We start from the raw sequence: 24,956 nt of genomic DNA, 5'->3' as shown, positions 1-24,956 counted from the left end.
GCCTCTCGCCCGGAACATTAGCTGGAGATGGGCACCAGCACCTCTCCCAACCCCACTAAGGGACAAGGGTGTAAGAAAATGGATGGATGGATGGATAAAAAACTGCAACTGCAAACCAATTGTGCAGTTTGCAGTATATATATTAATAAATAAATAAATAATAAATAAATACAATAAAAACATAAAAATAAAAAAAACCTGCAACTGTAAACCACTTGCACAAGTGTCAATCAAATGGGGCAGAAATCAAAAACTCTGGAAAGAATCATAATTCTTTCCAGGAAACTCTCTGCCCCCACTGCTGTTCTGCATAGGTCTGAACCCCCTCAGCCAAATCATCAACGTAAGCCATCCCATCCTTCCAAACAGACTCCAGGATGGTGGCTCATGGGATCCTCCCGGTCAGAGCCGTCATGCATTCCCGCGACATCTGAAAAACAGATCCTCACACTAGGGCTGTACGAACAATTAGCCCTCAGGTTTCTCTGAGAAACTGTTCCACAAAAAGGAGCCATAATACTGGATGGATAATAAATGACTGAAACTATATGATCACGTAAAAGGTTAAAATAAGATTCATAAATATATATGTATAGAAAACAACAAGGAAAATGACAAAACAAACCCTAATTGATTTCTATTTGCTTTTTCTTTCTCTCTGTCTGAGCCTCGCACGGGGCATCTGACCTCTGACCTCAACTCCTCCCATCTGTCCTCCCATGGACCAGATGATGTCCCTCCTACAAAACCAGCCAATGAAAATGATTGAGAAGATCTGGAGGATCAAGAAGACAGAAAAGACCTCCATCACCTCCAGGGGACAACTGTCAGTCTCCTGTTGAGCATTTGGACTGAAAACTGTGAGACTGAGCTTTAACAACCTCCACTGGTCTGCTGTCCAGTATCAGCGTAGAGGAAGAAAAGCTAAACATGCTTCAGAGCTGTGAGAGAAGACGACTCTGAACTGTTGACGCTTGTTTCATCTGTGGACAACATGGACATTTCCTGAGGGACGATCTGGACAACCCAAAGATCCAACACCAGAACCAGTTGGACTGACAGGAAGCCAGAGGAAAGAGAGGATTTGGCAGCAGCAACGCCGAGACCGAGTGGGGGAGAGGGGCGAGAAGGAAGGAACAACATGAACCCACTGTGAAGGACGACCTGTCTGTAACATCCATCTAGAACACGACTTTAAATCTGAAACAACAAAGCAACAGAGTGAGCAGCAAAACTTCACTCTACCAAGTATCAAGTACTTCAACTTTTGACACGAAAGAGGACAATGTCCAGAGCAACAGCTAGTTTGGATGTTTCTGAAAGGCTCTCAAACTCAAAGAACTATTGCTGGTCCACTGGCGAGTGACCGAAGCAGAGAGTGAAGATTTATACTTTTATGACAGGAGGTAACAAATCCTCCTGAGCAGACAGGCGATCAGTGTTCCTGCTTCTATGCTTTACCTACTTTCCAGATGGAAACTCTGCGCTTTCTTGTTGGGTTTTGAACGGACACTTATCTATACCTTCACTGCACTAATGTAATTTTTTTTTGTTTTGTTGGGTTTTCTAGAAAACACATGAAATTGGGTAGCTTAATTATGATCATTCTTAGTTGTTTGACTCCTAAGGATGTTTAAGAGTTTAGAAATTCATTAGACATAAGAGAAGTCAATTTAAAATTAACTTTAATGTGTGTAAAAGACTCATGTGTTGTCTCTGCCTGGCAGAGCTTTCCATCCAGAATTGCTTCATGATTGATTGTCCTACAAGCTCTGTATTGTGCATAATTCATAAATAAACCTGATTGAGTGATTTTACCTCAACAGTGCTTGGTAAGTTTTTTTCCACAACAATGGACAAAAACATTAAAGGCTCTCAAGTAAAAGGCGTGGCAGTTTTAGCTAATGTTGGACCCATGAGCCAATGCTAACATTAGCATATTAGCCTGCAAAGACTTTTATGCGTCATCTTTTCAAAGAAAAAATAACCTGTAACCATATATGCGAGTAGTAAAGGCATACATGGCACATGAAAATATACTGAAGACAAATAACTCACCTTTAAAGAAGCTCTGTCTCTTCCAATGGAAGCTTCCTGCACTTTACTGCGCATCGCTGAGCTGAAGCATTCACTCCAGTGACAAAAATAGTCAAATCCAGTTTACTCAAAATAACGTAGTCTTGTACTTTTCTCAGGCCAAACATGTACATTGCTCACATTACTTGAGTTGAATAAACAATTTAGTTAGACTTGAGTAAAGCATACAAACCTAATTTAAGTAAGAATAGGTATTGCCTTTTAGAGTGTTCTAGTCAAGGGCGCAGGAAAGAGTCTGTCTGTCATTGGGGGCGACGCATATCGGAAACCTGACAGATCAGTAAATATTTTGAGCAGAAATGTCAAACAATTATGCCATCAACACATCAGTAATGCGTTACTCTAATCTGACCATTGTTTCAGTAACAAGTATTCTAACACGTTACTATTTACAATCCAATAATCAGGATTCCAGGATGAACACTCACTTTAGCATTTGCCTCACAACTAGCAAGATACAAACTCTGGTAGCACAGACAGGCTACCAGATTCTGATATATCCTATTGGTCAAAAGACATTTGATTATTGGTCAAAATGCACTGATATAAATTGACTTGCAGTTGAACTGGTTCTACTTCTTTCTAAAACCAAAGTAAAAAACAAATAATAAAATAGGACTCGGCAGTTTTAAACTCAATACAGCAGTTTGACCAACAAAAATAAAATCTAAAAAACAAGTTTTGTTCTTCTTGAGAAACTCTACATCAGTGCAACAATTTGATCTACAAAATAAATAAAAATTATACTTTTCACGTCTAACAGACACCTTAGCTCCTCACTGTTAACTCAGTCTCACTTTCCAGCTCTGCATTCAGTAACTTACCAAACATGAGCCATAAAAAACACTGAAGCAAAAATCCTAAATGTTTTTATTCTGTAATTTTTAGCCGCAAACATTTAACTAAAAATATCTACAGATATGTGTTTTTGTCTCTGCCTCCCTATGACTCTCTGCAACCTGGTGTTCCTGCATGGATTCATGGATTTACAACAGACACTACAGTAATGTACAGGATCAGAATGTGAACTAAATATAAAAAGTATGTTTTTATCATACAGAATGAGAATTTAAACAACTTAATTTTCAGATGTATACATTATTATACATCTCAACTCTATTTACTTTGTAGCGAAAATTTTCACTAATTTATTTTTAAACCTCCTCAAGCACTTTTCTTATCGTCTCCTGTAATTAATATAATTTTTTATATAATTAATATAATTTTTATATTTTCACACTCTGAAACTCCACCTGGCTCTCCTATGCCTGATCTGCTCCTCTCATAATAAAATAGTTTAGTTTATTTAAAAAATAAAAACAGTTCATACATATTTCAATAAACTAAATGAAGACCTCACCAGAGCTTCTTCACCTTTCTTCAACATCATTCTAGCCCTGCTGTTCTCCTAAATATCAAAATAATATAATATATAAATACACGTTAAGTGGTCGAGTATGATCAGGTGTTGCTCACTTTAAATAATAAAAAGGCTAACTTCGCTGCTTTTTCAGTCTCATTCTAAATCATTGTGACTAGACTAGCTAACTTTTAAACAAAGTTAGCAGTAAAATTTTGGACATGTGACTATTCCAGAATTAAAACAGCTTAACCAAAAAGATTTAGTTCTATATATGAAAATAAATTGACAACAAGATGTTATAAACGAGCGATATTCATGGCAAAATTCCTGACAGATCGTTTACCTCATTCAAACGGAGTTTCTCTGACTCCCTCTGCTGCTGCCTTTACTCTGAGCGGTTCAGAGAGGGGAGGAAGCGCTCTGCTAATGCGCTATTGTGCGCCTTCAAAATAAAAGCATGCGAGTGGAAGATTTTAAAATTCTTCGCAACTGAGGTGAAATTATTGGGGGGCACGAACGTGACTCTCTCCAAAATTGGGGGGGACATGTCTCCCCCGACCCCCCGCTTCCTACGCCTATGGGTGGAGGACATCTACAGTGTCTTCTACAACAAATTTAAACATATAAACATCTATATAATGGCTGTAGTTATATGTTTTTTTAAAAACTATGTTGTTTATGTCGTATCATGTAATTTCATTATAGATGAGACAAAGGATGAAAAAAAATCTAATAAACGTACATTGTTATTCAGAAAATACATCCTGGATAAAAATAGCTCTCAGTTTTTTTTTTTCCACATACACATTAATGGACTGTGATGTAATGCTTCCTGTTCCTCACTGACAGTAACTAAAATTAGTAAATCAGGAAACAGGTCATCGGGAAAAGACAATCTGTTGCTGATGACCTGTGACGACATCTGTCTAACATGTGGAAAAGAAACTTACATTTTCATCTAATCTCTCAATTGAAATTCAATTTAAAAAATACTTTATTATTCCCAAAGGAAAATTAAATGTCGTTGTAACTCATTAATTCAAAGTCTTCAAGGAGTTATTAGTGATGGCTGTTGGCGGGACAGATCTCCTGTAGCGGTCTGTACTACAGTGAATCAGAAGAAACCTCTGACTGAAGATACTCTGTTTTCCCATGACAGACTCATGAAGAGGATGGTCTGGGTTGTCCATAATTTTCTTGATTTTATGAAGAATCCTTCTTTGCATCTCCAGAGTTCCCACAGTCGCCCTAGAACAAAACCAGAACAGAACCAGTCTTCTCTATCAGGCTGTTGAGCCTTTTTAGATCCCTGGCTCTGATGCTGCTGCCCCAACAGATACACTCATGTTCACAGTGCTGCACATTGAATCTTTATGAAATTAATACATTTAGTTTTTAATGTGAACATTTTCTTGTGGACTACCAGCAGAGATTGAGCTTTGTAAATAATTGCACACAGCAAAAAGTCCAGTGTTAATTTAACTCTGAAGAGTGTGGACTATATAAACACTGAAAAAGTGTTAATATCAACTCTGTGGGAGTTAAATCAACACTATGTTAACTCCCACAGAGTTGATATTAACACTTTTTCAGTGTTTATATAGTCCACACTCTTCAGAGTTAAATTAACACTGGGCTTTTTGCTGTGCATTATTGATATAAATGCAATTATCTCAATCATGTAGAATATTAAGGTGTGACAAGGTGTGTGTAGTGGTGTATGTGTCATTTTCTTTTATGGAAATTTTTTTAAAAAAAATTTTAAAGCTGAAGGTGGCTTCCAGCAAAGGAAACAATAAAACAATCTGAACAAGAAATGCTTGCAAATTTTCAGTTGGTTTGAACAGCTGTTGTGCATACAGTATATTCACCTGTCAGTGGAGCTGGGAAAGTGGATGGGATGACCTGAGGGTCAAGAGCCCTACTATGGTAATACAGAAATAGAGCCAGTGGAAAAGAGGTCAAAATGAAGAGATGAACCAACACAGGCTGGTTCAACATAAAGCATTTGATTCTCTGATATACTGCAGTTGCACCCTGGACAACTAACAGAAGATTTCCTGCCTAAAATATTGCCTTCTGTTTCCTCTCTTCCAAGATTTCCTTAGACTTAAGGTAAAGGGAATCCACATTATATGCAGAACCATTACCAAGATGCACATCTTGATAAAGCTTTAATTGCGTAATAAAACTGATTGTTCTCTTTGGACTTTCACTTTCTTCAGAAAATTTCAGTTTACATCATTCTCATTTTCGCAAGAAAATGTAAATTTTTCTTCTTTTTTAATTGTTAAACCATATTAGTGAGATAACAAATAGGTTAACTCTTGATTTAGTTCAGTATTTGTTTGGATACAAAAATTCCAAACAAATACTGTTGGGCTTCAACAGGACTGGTTGTTGATCGGTAGGAACAAGGCTGCTCAAATGTAACTCATGCAACTGAATTTGTAGTACATAAATAAATTAGAGGTAGCCTTACCATTAGCTGAAAATGTATTTCGTTTTTAAATTAAGGTTAATAAATAATTTATTACATTATTGGACTTTTGGTAATTTCAGAAAATACGTAAGTGTCAACTTTGTGGTCTGGTTTCGACCAAAATATTTTATTGCCACCAGGGGGAGCGCTACCCTCAACGTTTTGCAGATCGTTAAGTGTGCGTTGTTGAAAGGCAAATGCCGAAAATTACGTTGGTAATCCTTTCAAAATAAAAATAAAATCATTTTCTTTTGCCGTTTTTCCTTGTGTTCTATAGACAGGATCATTTAGCATTTGAATTAGTAAATTCAAAAAGGGAGCTTTAGTGAAAACTGAAGAGCGCTATGGGTCTTAAACGAATGCAACGTCACACTGGACTTTTATTTTGAAATGACTACCGGAAGTACGATGCTCTCATTATCTGCGTTGTGTTTCGTGTCGCGCTTGAGAAGGCTGAAGTCTAAGCAGCAGTTCAGACTTGAGAGGACTGGCAAGTTATGATGATGAGAGCTCCTTGTCCGTCTTCTCGTCGCCCTTCCCGGTTCTGTGGACGGAAGCAGCAGCTAATGGCCTGAACGCAGCCCTGTCTGCGTTTTCTTCACCGCAGGACGAGCCCACTCACCAACTCACTGGGTCGTAGCGCGAATACTCCAAGGACATTTTAACGTTTCTACAGTTTTTGGCCTTTTCTGTCGATTGAGGAAATCCAGCGTGTTGCTCTCCCGCGCAATGATGTGGACAGATTTTGTAAACATGGGCAGAACCTGCGGTTGGTTTCATGTAGCCCACCCCCGGGGCTGATGATGTGTCTACGCTTGTCATTTTTAAACGTCGTACCCGCATCCCTTCCCCTGTCGAGGCGACAGACACACAAACAGACCGACGAGCCAGTGGACGGAAATCAGTCACTGACTTTCGTTGCGCTCCGTTCGGCTATGGCATCGCTGAGATCGGAGGCTGCCTCATGCTGAAGGGACATCTGTGTTTCTGGAAGAAGGTGGTGGCCATAAAACCCAGAGGAGAGACTGATGAACTTTGAATCCCAGACTGCTGCTGCTGCTGCTGCTGCTGGAGGAGTGTGTTGAAGGCAGAGGTGCTTCGGGTTCAGGTATGTTTTCAGCATTGCCAGCCATCAGTTTGCTTTTACCCTGCTGCCATGTTGCTAGGTAACTAAGAGACGGTGGGTTTACTTCAGTTCATCTTCTCGGGGATGTAACGCCACCTTCGATAAATCTTATTTTCCTTACAAGCCGTGCATTCAACATGTGCTGTGCTTGCTCTCCAGCAGACGTGTTTAGACTAACTTTGCATGCAGAGCATTGTCCTGCACTCCTGTGATCCATAACCCAGTTGCAGCTCACAGGGGAGGTATGCATTAACAGATGAGGAGGTGTTTTGGATACCCTGACTGTGACATGGGCAGATCTTATCATGCATATGATTTTATATGGGCTTTTCAGAAAAACTGCCCCCGGGGAGCAGATGCCTTACCCTCCTCCCCAGCAGGAACGGGCCATTTAATAGACTCAAGAAAACCACGTTTTCAATTCTGCTTTTTGTACAGCAACAACTTAAAACTATCCTCATGGGGCACTTTGTAAGACAAACTGGGCCAGTTCACGTATAGAAATGGTAAAAAAAAGAAATCGAATCAAACTAGAAGCTGCACAATACATCAAATCAATATTGTGATCCCTTTTCAATGGTTGCAGTTGCACTGACTCTGATGCAATATTCGGTTGGCTGTAAAATGTCAGGTGGGGAGAATTCAAACTGCTTGCAAATAATATATTCATCCAGTCTGACGGACTGTCACTGTGTGTCAAGCCTCTATCAAAATGTTAAAGCTGAAGGAGAGTGGGAGGTCTATAGTAGGACATCAAAATTTAATGTCTTCCTAGAAATAAACCAATCATATAAACGGTTTCACATTAGGCCACATACAGTCCAATAAATATTAGCTCATTTTATAAAGACATTACTCTCTGTTTGGCGTTGGAATTTTCGTGCAACCAGAGAAAACCGACATTGACACTGTAGATTGAAGTATTTGTTCATTTATTCCAAATCATGTAGTAGTCATTGCAACATTCAAGAACAATATAGCAAGTTGCGTGCTGTTGTGACGTTGTGCAGCCCCTTCCCATGCATTTCTAATATTTTGTTCCCGAACAGTTTAACGTCATAAAAGTAGCTTAGCGGTACATGTGCTGCACCTTTCTTCTACAGGGCACTACTGTCTAAGCTGCAGGAAAAATGGTTATGTTGGATGTATAATAAACATTGAGATGGATGATACAGAGGGGCTATTATTAGATCTGTGAATATTGATGCTGGTGGAAAAGGACACAAACAGCCTTGAACCGACTCTATGTCTTTTCATGGCTGCTATTGGAACGGTGTGCGGAATCACATGGCACCAGACTGATTGTATTCCTCAAGCTTTCATGCCACGATCTGTCCTTTTTGTGTGTGTCCATTTCTCAGAGAGCCTACACAGTGACACACAGGTGTGAGACTTTATGTAAGACACTGCTCTGCTTTAAATAACAGCGTGCTTGACGAGTCACAAACCCGATCCCTGTCTCTGCAGCCTCTCAAGGAACAGATGAATAGCAGCCAGTCGTGTTTATGTGCACCAAGAACCTGCATGCCAGCAATTTCTTGCATACCTGAGGCCTGTTTTTGTTCCAGTGCGAGTCCGTAATTCTCTGCAACAAGAGTCCCTCCACTTGACTCAGCAGGGCCTGTGTGAGTCATTGAGGCAGCGCTGACTCGCAGGCTGTGGCGCCTGCTGTCCAGATGATCGCTGTTCCGCGAGGGCAGGAGCGGCTGCACCTTTTGTCGCTCCCGCTCTCACCTTCTGCTTTCCGCTCAACACCTCAGCAGGTCTTTCAACTAAGACTGGAAATTGTGAGTTTGTGGGTTTTTAATGCAAAAGCTACGTTACAAAATTGAAAGCGTTGCTTGAACCCAAGAGAACATGATGAAACATGCAGATAAAATGTGTCGAAGGCAGAAATTCGGGGCACACACACCAAAACAAGCAGTTTTGTGGGCCGGTATGGCTGCGGCTGAAGTAAGTTCTGCTTTGACGTGTTAAAACATGAGTCCTGGCTGCTGGAGGCTGTGATGTTTCTAAGATGTGTACATACAGCGTAAGTACCGCTGTTAGCTTTTTATATATACTTTGGGTTTTGTTCCCTTTGCTTATTATGCAAGAGCAAAAGACAAAAAAACTAAAACCAAAAAAAAAAATTCAGCTCTCTTCTGAGCTCCATATTGTTTCAACACTTTTGTACTCTTGCAATGAGATGCTTTTTTTTTTTTTTTTAAATATAACTTAAGATTCAGGAAAAAGTTTGTGATCATGCTGCTTGTTTCAAGAAGAAGCAAAGAATTTGCTGATTCTTAAATTTGTTTACACATGAGCTTAACTCTGTTGTTTTGACCTTTTAAGATAATGCTGAGCTTTCTCTGCTGCATACGCAACAATTCCTGCTTCGTACACCTAACCAGTTTTTTGAGGTTTGGACGTTCTTCCCTCCCCCTCAGGCAGAAACTTGCACAATGTACGCTATGTCCTGAATGGGCAAAGACTTTGTTGCAGATGCAAATTTAAACACCTACCAGGCGGTTTTGAAACTCTAGGGAAATGTTTCTGCCTTGTTTGGCCACTATTTTCCAATCGATTACTAACTTAATATTTTTGTTGTGTAGAAATGTTTAATAGTTTGCAGAACTTTATATAAGGAAACCTGAAAAAGTTTGCTGTGCGTTTTTGCATTCAAACACTCTAAAAACCCAGCACAACCATCAGCCTTCAGCAGTCATGTAGTTGGTGAACTACATGACCTAGATTCAAAACACCATGTGTGGTAAAATACTGACATTCACCTCTCTATATTCTCACAGTAAAACATGGTAGTGGTAGCGTCATGGTATGGGCTGTTCTTCAGGAAGGACAGCAAAGCTGCTCCGAGGTGAGACCAGCTTAATTTCTGGATTCAAACCTTTCAGAGGCTGCAGAAGATTTGCGAGTAGCATGAAGGTTCATCTTCCAGCAGGACAAAATATTAAGCAAACAGCCAGAGTGACAATAGAGCTGGTTCAGTGTTTCCAAACGCTGGTCCTCAGGGCCCATATTTTAAATTTGTCTCTGCTTCAGTTGGTCTAAGTAAAATGACTGGATTATGTCATCAGCATCAAATGCTTTAGAAGCCTGTCAACTAGGAAGAGAAGCCCCCCAAAACATGCTGGATATTCAACACCAGAATTGAGAAACTCTGTTTAGATCAAAGGATATTCATTTGTTAGAATGACCTACAGGGTTTCCCCCAGAAAACTTGCTAAGCCCGGTGGTCGGGGTGCCGAGACGGTCCACCGGTGGTCCACCGTGTTTTTGTATTAAAAGATGTTAAGGTGACAGGAAATGTAAAAGTATTACTGTGTAATTATATGTTACGGGAAAAGATCTCCAGTGAAATGCTATTTAAACCCACAACTAGTCTAAACACAACAAATTTTCACTTCTGTTAAATCCAAATTAAGTCAGCGGCTCCATCAGGCCCCCAAGGGCTTCAGGGGCCCCATAAACGCTAATATTTTAAAACAGACCACAGATACATAAATGTAACACTTGTTTATTGAGATTATCAATGCCGTTAAATTTTATTCAATTGTTTAGGCAATTCATAAATTAAATTATTTTAAATTGTTTAACATTTAGATACAAGATTTTAAGGAACTGGTAAGTTTACTTTGTAAAACTTGAAAGAACAATATTCATAGTTAGATTGTTTTGTTACCATAGCAACAATCTGATGCTGTGAGTTTAATCTTTGAATTTACAAATACAAATTGGTAAACTGTGATTAGAACTTATTGCTTTTTAGGCTGGCCAATTAAACTACTCCCTTCTCCCATATTTCACTAAATCTAACACAGAAGCTGTTAGAGGTGCTGATATTTTTAGCAACAAAAGGGGCCCCTAAATCAGATTCTGCTCAAGGCCTCATACAGCCATGGACCAGCCCTGCATGATGAGTTAAATCTGCTGCACTATGCAGAGATGCGCAACAAACGGGAGATTTAATTCAATGCTGCTAATGTGGCTTGAGTAGCTCTTCCATTTCGTGTCTGTTGAGTTTTTAATAAGCGTCACAGAAACTATTCTGGTTGGTCGAGTTTATGGGACGAGTTTCTCAGATCTCCGTGCGGCTGCGCGTATTAACTCTAAGTAGACAACGCATTTGATATGGTTTGATGCATCGTGTAACCGAAAAATAATTAAAAAAAATAATATATATAAAATCAGCATGATGCGTGACTCCGAGGAGAGCGTGAAAGCTCCTCACCAGGCTGAACCTGCATGATGAGGTTAGCGCTGCGCGTTATCCACAAACGCTCCAGCCACAGACATAAACTTTACAGGGAAGACAGACACAGAGCCACTGAGTTGTACACGCCGCATATAATTGTTTGTTCACAAAGATAAATCATTCTCACCACTCCACAACGCGCACCTCTGAAGGCACCACTGCAAGTTATTCCTGAGGTTCACATTGAGCTACGCAACCAGAGCTAATGCGGCGGGTTTTAAACTCTTACCTAGAATGCTCCAAAGGATCATAATTCCTCACAGTAGGTTTATGTAAATATCCATACACGTCAGCCTGTGTCCAGTTTGAGTGAAAGGAGGCGCGCGCGATCCTGCTGAGGTAAAGCAGCTGCAGCGCGCGAGGCAAAGCGCATTTTCTTCCAGTTTCCCTTACCAGTAAAACACATAAAAATTCATGGGTGAAACAAGACGGCAAAGTTCAAGGGGAATGAACACTTTTGCAAAGCGCTGTAAGCTAAATGTTTTCATAATTCCACCAGAATATTCTGAAGTCCTGCTGCATTGCTGACTCAAAAAATAAGTGCAGATGGGAATAAAAGACGGCCTCATGCAGGGGTCACTGATTTGACATTAGCCCTCACTGTCATGTTGGCTTTAAGGTTGCGAACCCACATGCAAGAACACAATCAGACAGAGCGAGTCAGAAACAATGATGTTTATTGAAGAGTCAGGGAGCTGGTGGCGAAGCCGAATCGGCGGACCGGTTCTTCTACTGCCAACGGGAGAAAGCAGGGTTAGCGGGAACTCAGCGGAGTTTCTCCAGGAAATGACTGAGGCGAGCTTACTTTGGGTGGAGGTATATGGGGCGAAGCGGAGCGCGAGCCAAGAGTCCGTTGACGGGCGATAGTAGCTCTGATGTCGGGCACGGCCTGGAGCCTGATCCGTCCAGGCGGTCCTCCGGGAAGTTCGGGCGTGGGCCTCCTGGCCCGTAGCGTCCCGAAGGGGAAATCCCGGAGAGGGATCGACGAGGGGGGATAACGCACACACACACAGGGAGTGGCCTCTGACCGGGAACACCGGCAGGGTCGGGAAATCACACAGGAGGGAGGTGATCCACAGCGGGGAGACAGACTTACACGAACGCGGGGCAGCTGGTTTCCGGGAAACAACTAGGAGACGGCGGGAGAATCTGGCGAGGGAGACAACAAGGGTTAGACGAGAGTAATCACAGAAGGCCTCTTTCTGGAACGCTGGTTACCGTAGTAGGCAAACACTCAGGCGGTGAGACGGAGTGTAGCTGTTGCTTATATCGCCGGTCCACGCCCTCTTAACCAGCTGCAGGTGTGTGTCCGGGTTGAACCAGGACACTTCTCAGGGGTGGAGCATGGGTGACATCTGCTGGATGTCTTGAGAAGTGGTGGTTCCAGGGACAGGTGGAAATAAAACTAACTAAAGGAAAACAAACTAAGAAACTAGGACGAGGGGAGGACAAACAGACCCTGACAGTACCCCCCCCTCAACGGACGCCACCTGGCGGCCGAACAGAGGACGGGGTCTGGGAGTCCCTAAAGTCTCTAATAAGGGAGGGGTCTAAAATGAATGATCCAGGAACCCAGGAACGTTCCTCAGGGCCATAACCCTCCCAGTCGACAAGGAACTGGTGACCCCGACCTCGTCGCCGAGTGGCGACAATCCGGCGGACGGAGAAGGCCGGATGGCCATCGATGACCCGGGCGGGTGGAGGGGGTTCGGCCGGAGGGCAAAGTTCACTGGAGAGCACTGGCTTAATTTGGGACACGTGGAAGGTTGGGTGGACACGCAGAGACGGGGGAAGGTGGAGGCGTACAGCTGAGGGGCTAATGACTGCCAGCACTTCAAAGGGGCCAATGAACCTTGGAGACAATTTTCTAGACATAGATTTGAGGGGAATGTTGTGTGTGGACAACCATACCTTTTGTCCCACTGTATAAGCAGGAGCAGGGGTTCTACGACGGTCAGCCAGGCGTTTATTGGTAGCGGAGGTGTTGTTGAGGGCAGTGATGGTGTCCTTCCAAATCTTATGGCTTCGTCGGATGTGGTGTTGTACAGACGTGATCGAGAGGTCCTCCTCGTCGGAGGGGAGGAGTGGTGGTTGGTAACCCAGGACCACTTCAAACGGAGAGAGACCTGTGGCTGCAGAAATGTGGCTGTTATGTGCATACTCGACCCATGGGAGGTATTGGGCCCAATCGTCGGGGTTCGTGGAGGTCAGGCATCGCAGAGTCGTCTCTAGCTCTTGGTTCATACGTTCTGTCTGGCCATTGGTTTGTGGATGGTAGCCAGAAGTGAGGGATACCTTAGCCCCAGAGCCGAGCAGAACTGACGCCAGACCTGTGATATGAACTGGGGGCCGCGATCCGAGAGGATTTCCTGCGGGATGCCATGTAGCTTAAAGACATGTTTAATTAATAACAGGGCAGTCTGGGCAGCCGTGGGCAGCTTACGTAGGGGAACAAGGTGACATGCCTTGGAGAAACGGTCGACGATGGTGAGGATGGTGGTCATACCTTTACTGGTTGGGAGTCCGGTAACGAAATCTATGGCCACGTGGGACCAAGGGCGCTTAGGTATGGGTAGTGGTTGTAGGAGTACTGTGGGGGTTGATTGGAGGACTTGTTCCGGCACAGATTGGGCAGGCTGAAACAAACTCCTTGACATCCTTGTGTACGGAAGCCCACCAAAACCGTCTGTTTATTAGCCCAATCGTGCGGCTAACGCCGGGGTGACCTGAGAACTTAGAATTGTGTATCCACTGGAGAAAACGGGATCGGACAGAGGATGGAACATACACCTTACCCGGTGGGCAGGACTCTGGGGCTGGTTCTGTTTGCTGAGCTTGATGGACGATGTCTTCGATCTCCCAGGTGACCATTCCCACGGTGCAACTGGGAGGCAGGATGGGAGCTGGGACCACCTCAGCGTCATCTGGGGAATAAACTCGAGATAGGGCATCGGGTTTAACATTCCTTGAACCTGGGCGAAATGTGATAGACAGGTTAAATCGAGAAAAGAACAGAGACCAACGAGACTGGCGGGGATTGGATTTCTTGGCTGCTTGCAAGTATGTCAGGTTCTTGTGATCGGTCCAGACCAGTACGGGGTGTTCGGCACCCTCCAGCCAGTGGCGCCACTCCTCCAAGGCGAGTTTAATCGCGAGGAGCTCTCTGTCGCCCACGTCATAATTCCTCTCAGCTGGCGAGAGTCTACGGGAAAAGAAGGCGCATGGATGGAGCTTATGGTCGTGGGTAGACATCTGGGAAAGAACCGCGCCGACCCCGGTGTCGGAGGCGTCAACTTCCAGAATGAATTGCTTCTTGGGGTCAGGCTGGACCAGAATGGGAGCGCGTGCAAACCGGGACTTGAGCTCCTCGAAGGCGGCTTCTGCTTGAGGGGTCCAGACGTATTCTCTCTTGCTGGAAGTGAGAGCGGTGAGGGGTGAAGCAGTCTGACTGTAATTGCGTATGAACCTCCTGTAGAAGTTTGCAAACCCCAAAAAGCGCTGTAGTTGTTTGCGGTTTTCGGGTTTAGGCCAGTCGAGTACTGCCTTGATCTTGTCCTCGGATGCTCTAACCTGTCCCCTTTCGAGGATGTACCCTAGGAAGGTTACTGAAGGGCGGTGAAACTCACACTTTTCCGCTTTTACATACAGCTTATTCTCCAGAAGGCGTTGGAGAACCAGACGGACATGTTGTTTGTGCTCCGCGAGGGATTTGGAATATATCAGGATATCATCCAGGTAGATGAACACAAAGACATTGATGAGATCCCTCAGGACGTCGTTCACCAGGGCCTGGAAGAAAGCAGGTGCGTTAGACAACCCAAACGGCATGACCAAATATTCATAGTGGCCCATGGGGTTTTAAACGCCGTCTTCCACTCATCACCCTCCCTTATGCGAAGGAGGTGGTAAGCGTTCCTGAGATCTAGTTTTGTGAATATGGTTGCCTCTTGGACGGGCTCAAAGGCTGAGGATAATAATGGCAACGGGTACTTATTCTTGATGGTGATCTGGTTGAGTCCACGGTAGTCAATACAGGGCCGGAGAGAGCCATCTTTTTTTCCCACGAAGAAGAACCCTGCTCCGAGGGAGAGGACGAGGTGCGGATAATCCCTGCGGCTAGAGACTTGTTTATGTACTCCTCCATGGTTTGCCTTTCTGCTCTAGAAATGTTGTATAGCTTACTGTTGGGTAATGGGGCGCCAGGCAGTAGATCGATGGCACAGTCATACGGTCTGTGGGGTGGCAGAGACAGGGCTTTGTCCTTACTGAAAACAGGAGCTAGATCATGGTACTCACGGGGAATGGAGGAGACGTCGGATGGGTCGATCACAGCTGGCTCTGTAGGCGTAGTGACGACTGGAAAGGCGGAATGAAGGCAGGTACTGTGACACTTAGTGGACCACGACTCAATCTTGGTCTCGGCCCAGTCTATGTGCGGGTTGTGCTTGTATAACCAGTCGAAACCAAGGATGATGGAGGCACTAGCGGCAGGAAACACAAGGAAAGTAATCTCCTCTGTGTGATTACCTGAAGTGAGTAGACGCACTGACTTGGTTTGATGGGTGATCTGTGGCAGGTTCCCTCCGTCGAGGGCTGATACCCGGAGAGGAACTGGAAGCGGCTCGATTTCAATAGACAGTTGCTCGACGATGTCTGAATTAATGAGGTTCTGTTCACACCCTGAGTCAATGAGGGCTGATAAAGAATATGGTTCGTTAATGATTATGGAGACAGGGATGATGAAGCGAGATCTTACTGTTTTAGTCTCCGGCAGTCTCCCCGTCCTTACTGCCGGACCTGCGGGTTTAAACGTACTGGACAGTTAGCGATGACATGATTGGGTTCACCACAGTAAAGGCAAAGCCGGGATCGCATCCTCCTCTGCCGCTCCTCTGGGGTTAGCTTAGCGTGTCCCAGTTGCATGGGTTCTGGTCCTGTAGATGAGGGAAAGGTGGGTGGAGGTTGGACAGTCGACTGGTTACTGACCTGTGCGGAGCGCGGAAGGGCGGTGCGGCGGGATCGCTCACTCATCCTTGACCGAATCCGGTTGTCTAGTCTTATGGCCAAGTTAATAAATTCATCCAGAGACTCTGGTTCATCTAGAGTAGCCAGTTGGTCCTTTATCTGCTCATTTAATCCATGAAAGAATGCGCTTTTAAGCGCAGCAGGGTTCCAGCCTGAAGCAGCGGCCAAGATTCTAAAATCGATGGCAAAGTCTGACACAGTCTTCTGGCCTTGCTTCAATCCGTGTAGTTCACGGGAGGCTGAAGTCTTTTCAGCCTCTTGACAAAACACCTGCTGTAACTCCTTCAAAAACTCGGGAAGGTACACCATAGTCAGAGGCTGAAGAAAACCGGGCTTCGGCCCACTCTAGGGCTCGACCCGTCAACAGGGATAACACGTAGGAAATCTTAGCACTGTCATGCAAAAAACTCTGCGGTGAATGATTAAAGATGATATTGCATTGGAGAATAAACCCCTTGACCTTCCTGACGTCACCTGAAAATTTCTCTGGCGCTGAGGGTCGGACGTCCGAAAACATGGAGCGGGATGGTGGATCCGGAGCCTCAGTCGGGGAAGGTTGAGAGCTGGGAGCCTGCTGAACTGAATTCCGTAGGAAAGTGGTTAATTCTGTTAGTTTATCGTTAGTCTCGGCTTGACGACTAGCTAACTCCCGTAATGCGGAGTCATGTGACTGGACTAGCGCGTGTTGTTCGGACAGCGCTCGTCTGATTGCGTCTGCTGAGGTTACGAACTGGCCTGAGTGTTCTGTCATGTTGGCTTTAAGGTTGCGAACCCACATGCAAGAACACAATCAGACAGAGCGAGTCAGAAACAATGATGTTTATTGAAGAGTCAGGGAGCTGGTGGCGAAGCCGAATCGGCGGACCGGTTCTTCTACTGCCAACGGGAGAAAGCAGGGTTAGCGGGAACTCAGCGGAGTTTCTCCAGGAAATGACTGAGGCGAGCTTACTTTGGGTGGAGGTATATGGGGCGAAGCGGAGCGCGAGCCAAGAGTCCGTTGACGGGCGATAGTAGCTCTGATGTCGGGCACGGCCTGGAGCCTGATCCGTCCAGGCGGTCCTCCGGGAAGTTCGGGCGTGGGCCTCCTGGCCCGTAGCGTCCCGAAGGGAAATCCCGGAGAGGGATCGACGAGGGGGATAACGCACACACACACAGGGAGTGGCCTCTGACCGGGAACACCGGCAGGGTCGGGAAATCACACAGGAGGGAGGTGATCCACAGCGGGGAGACAGACTTACACGAACGCGGGGCAGCTGGTTTCCGGGAAACAACTAGGAGACGGCGGGAGAATCTGGCGAGGGAGACAACAAGGGTTAGACGAGAGTAATCACAGAAGGCCTCTTTCTGGAACGCTGGTTACCGTAGTAGGCAAACACTCAGGCGGTGAGACGGAGTGTAGCTGTTGCTTATATCGCCGGTCCACGCCCTCTTAACCAGCTGCAGGTGTGTGTCCGGGTTGAACCAGGACACTTCTCAGGGGTGGAGCATGGGTGACATCTGCTGGATGTCTTGAGAAGTGGTGGTTCCAGGGACAGGTGGAAATAAAACTAACTAAAGGAAAACAAACTAAGAAACTAGGACGAGGGGAGGACAAACAGACCCTGACACTCACAGCTTTTATAAACACACATTAGGACTGTTGTTCTCATTTTAGTTTTCAGCTCTCATCAAAAGAAGCTTTTATTTTTTTCAAACAAAGATGCTTTCATGATATTTTAATGTGAAGTTAAGAAACGAAACTGACGGCACACTGTTTTTATATTCTGCTGTTTTTATAAGCAAATTAAATGTTGAAGAGTTAAATCTGAAATAATTCGTCCAGAAAAGCAGATTCTCATTGATTGCATATTAAACATGAATTCAGCACATATTGTTTTTTTTTCTGGCTTTAAAAGATTTTTAGATTCAGGTTTGGTTTACCTAAAATTAATGTGGGAGTTGAATTGTTTGTTTATTTATTTTTTTCTTTGGTCTTTTAAGGATTTCTGGACACGGATTTGAATCTTTATTTCTGGCTTTACTTTTATATTTTGTATTTTTCATAACAAATAAGAGAAAAAAATATATGTTAAGTATGCTTTTATACATCCGTGAAGGAAATGTTTAATTTTAACATCAGACAAATGAACTGTGCCAGTAAAAGATGGAGCGCAGTGCTGCTGTGAACCTGGTTACTGGATGTTGTGATGCTCCACAGCGGGCTTCCTGGTGAACGGGGAGCTATAATTTCTAATTGTGCAAATCCTCTGCTGAGTTGCACTGATCTCCTTCCAGAGGCTAAAATTGCTCTCCACTCCAGCAATGGTATATACAGTTACAGGAGTGCCTGACAAGCTGCTGACGGTCATGAGGAAGACACTGTAAATAAATGCTGTATGTCTGCGTGTTGTGACGGCGGAGTGGAAAATTCCTGACAGAGGAGCCCGCAGCTCTAGAGCATGTCTCCCGGCCTCGTTTGAGTATTCATAGCAGCGCGCATGTGACGGATCTGTTTTCCTGCAGGAACCCTCACTTTAACTCATCAGACACCACCCCAACAGCGTAAATGTGTAATTAAGTAGCCAAGAAGAACACAGGACACAAGTGAGTGCGGAGCCGTTGAGTGACGGCTCGTCAGAGAAGAGAGCCGAGACTCACTTCCTGCCGGTAAAAAGTTAGGGTGACGTATGCAGCTGCTTACATATTTGAGCTCAGAACGGGGGCTTTCTGCACTGTTTATCAGCTCAGATCTGCTGCACAGGAAGAGCAAAAGGAGCACCAGGTGGAAACTGTAAATCTCCCTTTAGTCTGTTACAGAAAACGTTTAAAATGTTGCAGTTTGTTGCAACATTGAAAAGTCTTTGCTCCCTACTTGGCTGTAACTTCGGTCTGTTTTTAAAAGACTATGAAATGCTTCAAGCATCCTACCCACCAGGTAACACAATTGCTTCCCCTCCGACCCAGGATAAGCTGTAATCTCGAAGACTGGCAGACGAGACGCAGCAGACAGAGGCTGAGATGAAGCAGCTGCTCGACTGTTAAAACGACTGCTTACTTTGATATTCTGGTCTGCTAATCGGCGCCAGAACAGATGAAGCAGACAGACTATAATCTCATATCTCGCAGTGAAGCATCCGTGTGCTTTTTATTGGCTGGATTAGCGTGGCTGCTTTACTTGAAATTTTAAAAAACTGCTTAAAATTGTATGATCTATGAAAAGATGCTGAGGGTATTCAGAGAGTATTCATTTAAGCTATCACAGGGTTGCATCTGTTTTCTCACATTAAACAGTCTCATTACGTTAGTTGTGTTTGACAGGCAAAACCCTGTTTGGGAAATTTACCGGGTATTTTTTTCCCCTCTTTTTGGGAAGTGTTAATCTGTGCAGTCTTCTACCTACAATGAAGCGTTCTGAAATATTCAATGGGCTTTATTCATTATTTGTCAGGGGTTTCAGCTGGTATCTTGTTAACTTGGTAACAGCACTGTTAGTACTGTATTTAGTACTGACTAAATAGAGAACCGTGGTCAGCAACCTTTGTAGTACATTTTGCTTTTAATAAAATGTCTAGAGCCTGTTTATCTGCAAAATGCTCAAATTAAAAATAGCTTTTTAAGTTTTAGAAATATGCACTTATGAGAACTTGTTTTATGGTAAAAAAAAAACAACAACAACAACTTGATTTTATATGTTTTGGTTTGAGCAGCTATGCAAGGAGGCATGGAGCAAAAAAACTTGAGTCTCAAGATGTGCATAGCTGAGAAATAGCCTAAGCGACTAGCAGCTGTAGCTGAAGTGAAAAGTTGCTCTTTAAAATATTAAATAAAAGTGAAAGTCAGATTTTTTTTGTAAAAACTAACAAAAAAGGTAAATGTTTATGCCTTTCCTTCTACTTCACAATTATGTGCTACTTTTTGTTTCATTAAATCCCAGTAAAATACATTGTTTCTTTGAAAATGTTCAGGCAGCACCAGTACTGTTTCTCTACGTTTTCTTCTGCAGGTTTAAAAACTAAAAAGTCACGATATTGATATTAAAATGATTGTTTACATATAAATTTCCCTTCAAGCTGTTTGGGTCTTCAGCTCTGCGCTGAAACCTTGTGACGATCAGCCCAACATCCCCTTCTGAATTGGATAATGATGATTGATAGATGAAGAACATCACATCCTGTTTATTCGATTACCGCCTTGCACACACACACACGCACACACCACACGCACACCCCCCCACACACACACAGGCCATTTCAACAGTTTACAGAGCTGCTGTGATTTTAAGCTTTGCACTGACAAAACTCTGTCACTGTTCATGATGGTATATTTTTGCTGTATCTGAATGTCTGATTTTATGTAGTTATTTTTGACTGTCGGGCATCTTGACAGAACCCAAGTTGTGCCTCCATCTTGTACCTGGGCGTCAGTCAGGCGCCGAACAGAATGTTGTGTTTTCTCTGCGCCTTTAGTCCCTTAAAAACCTCATCTTTCTCCCCCCACGGCTCGCCCTCCCACCTCGACTCCCTCGAACAGGTGATGCTAGGTTGGGCTGAGCTGTTGACAGGGACGAAAGGGGTACAGCCTGTCCCTGCGCATCCCTGATGAGCCTGCTGATGAATAGTACGTCATTGCTAATGGTCCTACCGCAGCGCTGTCTGGGAAATAAAACAAACGCTTTGTGCGGCTCTCTTCCACGCCCCCCTCCACCCACCCCTCTTCTTCGTGGACGCCACCGTTTCTGGCAGTGTGGGTGGGTGGACTCCAAGAAGAGCTGGGGTCTTTTTATAGCAGCCGTCCACCCTCGCTGTGTCCTTACCGGAGTTTCATTTTATAAAAGAGCAATCAAGTCAATTGAATTTGTGCTGTCAGGGAAGGAGGACATTTATGCGCTGGTGATGTTCACCAGGCTTGTGGATGAAGCGAAATGGAGGAAGTCTGACACACACACACACACACGCACGCACACACACACACACACACACACACACACACACACACACACACACACACACACACACACACACACACACACACACACACACACACACACACCACAAGAAAACTTCTTTGCTCTTAAGCAGGAAGGTCTGCTTCTGTGAGGTAAAGTCGATGTAATAGAAGCTAATCTAATCTGCAAGGAGTATTGTCTGCTGTGAGAAATGCTGTTTGTTCAACTCATTTGCTGTGGAAAGTCACTGACCATCAGAGGCCTGTTTTTTCCTCTGTGGCTGTGTTCTCATTTCCACTGTTTTCTGCAGTATGGAACATGCTTCATGCTGTCCTTTCGTGTTTTGTTCTCCCCATGTTTCTCTTTAAGCTCTTGCAGCACTCTGAGTCACGGATCATGTAAAATAGAAACGACAACACAGCTTCATGTTGTTTTACCCACGCTATCCTTTCTTTTTTTTTTTTTTTTTTTACAGACCACAGACACCTGATTTCTCTAAGTCTAAAAATAGAGTAGATCCTGACTCCCCCTCCTCTCTTCCCATCATTTCTTTCCCTTTTTTTTGTTCCAGAAAAAAATATCTGCAGGTTTTTCTATACTGTGACTGACTGGTCTATAATTATACACACAACCCTACAAATATACACAGCTGACTAATATTGGGTTAAATGACCGCTGGCGAGTTGCAACCTCACATCACAATTTTTTGTAGCCACCATATTGATTTAAGGAATCACATTTTATTATACTAACAAATTGATTCATTTGTTAATATGCCCTTCTGTTTGTCTTATCTGACCATAAAACTCGTTTCCAGATTGAACTATTTGATCTTAATGACTAGAAGATTGAGAACACTTGACCAACTATACAGCACGGTGGTTGGGGCAACATGCTGAGGGTATGTTTTGCTAAAGGTTTTAGCAAAACATACTGTGTTTTGCTAGAAACACGGTATTCACATCTTTTGCAAAGCAAAATAATAATTTAAGAGGGTCACTTCCACATTTTTTGACCTCCTCTCAACTCACAGCTACACAACTGGGTTTTCCAGCAGGACAGTAGTCAAAACTGGTTTTGGAAGAGGTAAAGCAGGCTAATATTAATCTTCTGTAATGGCCTCAACCTCATCTTGATTAAAGTGAGGTTTAACTAAGATGACACACAACAAATGTATGGCTTAAAAGCCATACATTAAAGTGGCTTTAATGTATGGCCATTAAAGCCATTTAACACAGGAGGAAAAAAATTAGTTTTTCTCCTGTGTTAGGAGAAAAACTAATTTGAATGAGCTGTGCTATTTCTGCCGGGAAGAAAGGTAAAATATCCAAGCCAGAAGCTTTTTTGACTGCAACAAAATGTGTGGAACTTGCTGGGATGTATTAATTCAAATGTTAGGGGTTGTATGTATTTAAGCATGTAAAATCCTGCATGTTCTTTTCATCCAAATGTAGTTCTGTGTTCCACTGGGTGAGAATTTATTTATTCTGTGAATTTCTACGGGAGGAAGACGTTGCCAAACATTTTTTTTCTAGGTCCTAATGTTTCTGGTTTTTAATGTATACAGAACAGAAGGGAAAAAAATCCCGGAGTTATCACGATGCTTGAAACCTGACCTCAGAACCCACTGAAATGTTAGCTACAGCCATTTAGCCAGGCCCGTATTTGAAATTGGCCTTTTATGGTCAGCTTAAGGGACAGCTCCACTCTTTGGGCAGCGGGCAGCTTGCTTTTAGGGAAGGCTGTGCAAGAGGGGTTTAGGAGGGGTTTAAGGGGCAACAGATCAGGTTTTCAGAACAAGCTTTGCTGTCATTGATTGTCTTTTACCCGAGTTTCAAAGTGTCCTCTAAATGATCAGCTCTGCTCAGTGATCTGATCATTCAGTGATTCGGTTTGCTTTAGAGTCTGATGTTGCATAATGGGAAAGTAGAAGGTGAACCAGCTGCAGCTTTTTTGTGTTCAGTTCAAAGACAAACCTCTTTTTAATAAATCAAAGCTTTCTGCAGCTGGTTGACCAGCAGATTAGTTCTAAACTGCTGTGCTTGTAAGGAATAGATTTTTTTTTCTCTCCCAATTATGAGTCTAATAAATACCGACCATAGTGTCGTTTTGGCCTCTTTGCTTTATGTTTTTCAGATCATCTGCCCACACTTCTCAGTAAAGTTTTCAGGTCCACTTTCATCTCAGCCGCTCACCGCTCGGGTGAAATTTATCTACAACAGATTTCTGGGTAATATAGATATGAGAGAAACTTTATGAACGTAAATATTTAGCAGTTTTGAACCCAACTTTTTAAAACCAAGATCTACCTTTGATGCTTGTAACCACCCTTTGCTTAGTTGGTAAGAAACTAAGTTAATGCAAAACAGCATGAAGTGCACCTGGTTCATAATGTACAACAAGGCATTTTCTAGACGTCGCTATTAACCAAATTATAGTTATAGAAGTAAAAGTAGTGCTTTGAAATTAACATCTCGAGTTTGCAAAACCCAAATGCATATATTCGGTTCTTTTGTTTGCCTAATTATATCAGTTTTAAATGTGTATATTAATAATTCAGCGGACTATATTATTTCTCGTGGCAGAAAGCAGAGTGCAGTGCAGTGAGCTGTGAGGGAGAGGAACAGAAAACCAACAAAAGTGAAAGTGGAGACAGGAGAAACGGGAGAAAGAAGTATCGGCCCTGGCAGTGTCTCGTCTCTACTTTCTCTGTCACTCAGACTTTCTTGTCCTGGCAGCCAATAAAGAAAGAGCCCACTGTGTCTCCATGGTAACCCCAACCCAATTGAAGCAATGATGAAGAGGATAAAACAACAGGAAACAGAATACAATATGGCCGTGGGCAAAAATAATGTCTACCAGTTTTACTGGGTGTAACCCTCAGTTGACAAACTAAAATTAGATTTGAAAGAGAGCTCTGTGATTTATGGCTGTATATATATATATATCTTGTTAGACAGATTTATTGGCACCACTGGTAGAATTGTGCAAGACGCCTTAAAATCAGTTTTCCACGTAGTAGTGTAATTACTTTTTTATTGCAGTATTTGATTTGAGAAATAAGTTAAAAAATAATTGTTTTTATCAAAATCACCAAGATCACAATTATTGATACCCCTATTGATTATTGATTTTTAACTATACCTTTGAAAGAGCAGCTTTTCAACGTTTCAAAACTGAAATAATACCTGAACTACTGAAAATCCTGAATGAGTTAAAAAGGGAATCAAACCAATGACAAGGATCTAACCACAGAATCAGGAATGAAGTTTTACATGTTTCACTAAGACTTGGCTGAGGGATGGTATCCCTGATCCCAACATTTCTCTGTCTTTCCTTCCAACAGATCACTTTTTCAACACCGGATGTGTAATCCAGGGCACGTTATGCTGTTTATGTAGTCTGGACGTTCAACTGGAAGTGTTTTTGTCCATTTTATTAAAGAAGAGAGTTCACCAGTGTTAAATTAGCACAATTAGCTGTTGCCAACTCTGCCTGTGTTGTCATCAGGTCAGTTGTTGCTTAGCTACAGACACAAGACCTTAATGCATTTGTGGGATTATGTGAAGATTTTAACCAAGCCTCAGTCTCGGCTACACTTCTACTGTTTCAACAGTTTGTCAGCTGCTCTACCAGCAAAAACGATGTTGGATTTGTTTTATGCAAATGTTAGGAATACATACA

General features: G+C 43.2%; 1 protein-coding gene and 2 long non-coding RNA genes across 8 annotated transcripts in view; 2 read left to right on the top strand and 1 right to left on the bottom strand.

Annotated features, from left to right (window-relative positions):
* Positions 1-6,334: 6,334 nt before the first annotated feature.
* Positions 6,335-24,956, top strand: part of LOC103470268 (membrane-associated phosphatidylinositol transfer protein 2-like) — a 64,014-nt gene continuing 45,392 nt past the window's right edge. For 2 of the 6 annotated variants that reach the window (XM_081610676.1, XM_017306728.2), the window contains exon 1: positions 6,335-7,050. The gene's annotated coding sequence lies outside the window, so the exon portion shown is untranslated. The remainder of the gene's footprint in view (positions 7,051-24,956) is intronic. The other 4 variants (XM_081610675.1, XM_008418581.3, XM_008418585.3 and 1 more) reach the window with 2 other exon arrangements.
* On the bottom strand, positions 11,984-13,905 carry LOC145552804 (uncharacterized). The gene is made up of 2 exons (XR_014088921.1): positions 12,129-13,905; positions 11,984-12,055 (listed from the first exon to the last, which is right to left on the bottom strand). It is a non-coding gene; the product is annotated as an uncharacterized LOC145552804 (long non-coding RNA).
* Positions 20,295-24,034, top strand: LOC145552802 (uncharacterized). The gene is made up of 2 exons (XR_014088920.1): positions 20,295-23,502; positions 23,858-24,034. It is a non-coding gene; the product is annotated as an uncharacterized LOC145552802 (long non-coding RNA).

This window comes from Poecilia reticulata, chromosome 9, assembly GCF_904066995.2.
Source record: "Poecilia reticulata chromosome 9, P_reticulata-male-v2, whole genome shotgun sequence".
In the NCBI taxonomy this organism is placed as follows: domain Eukaryota; kingdom Metazoa; phylum Chordata; class Actinopteri; order Cyprinodontiformes; family Poeciliidae; genus Poecilia; species Poecilia reticulata.
The sequence above is the reverse complement of the archived record's forward strand: the minus strand, read 5'-3'. Positions and strand labels throughout refer to the sequence as shown.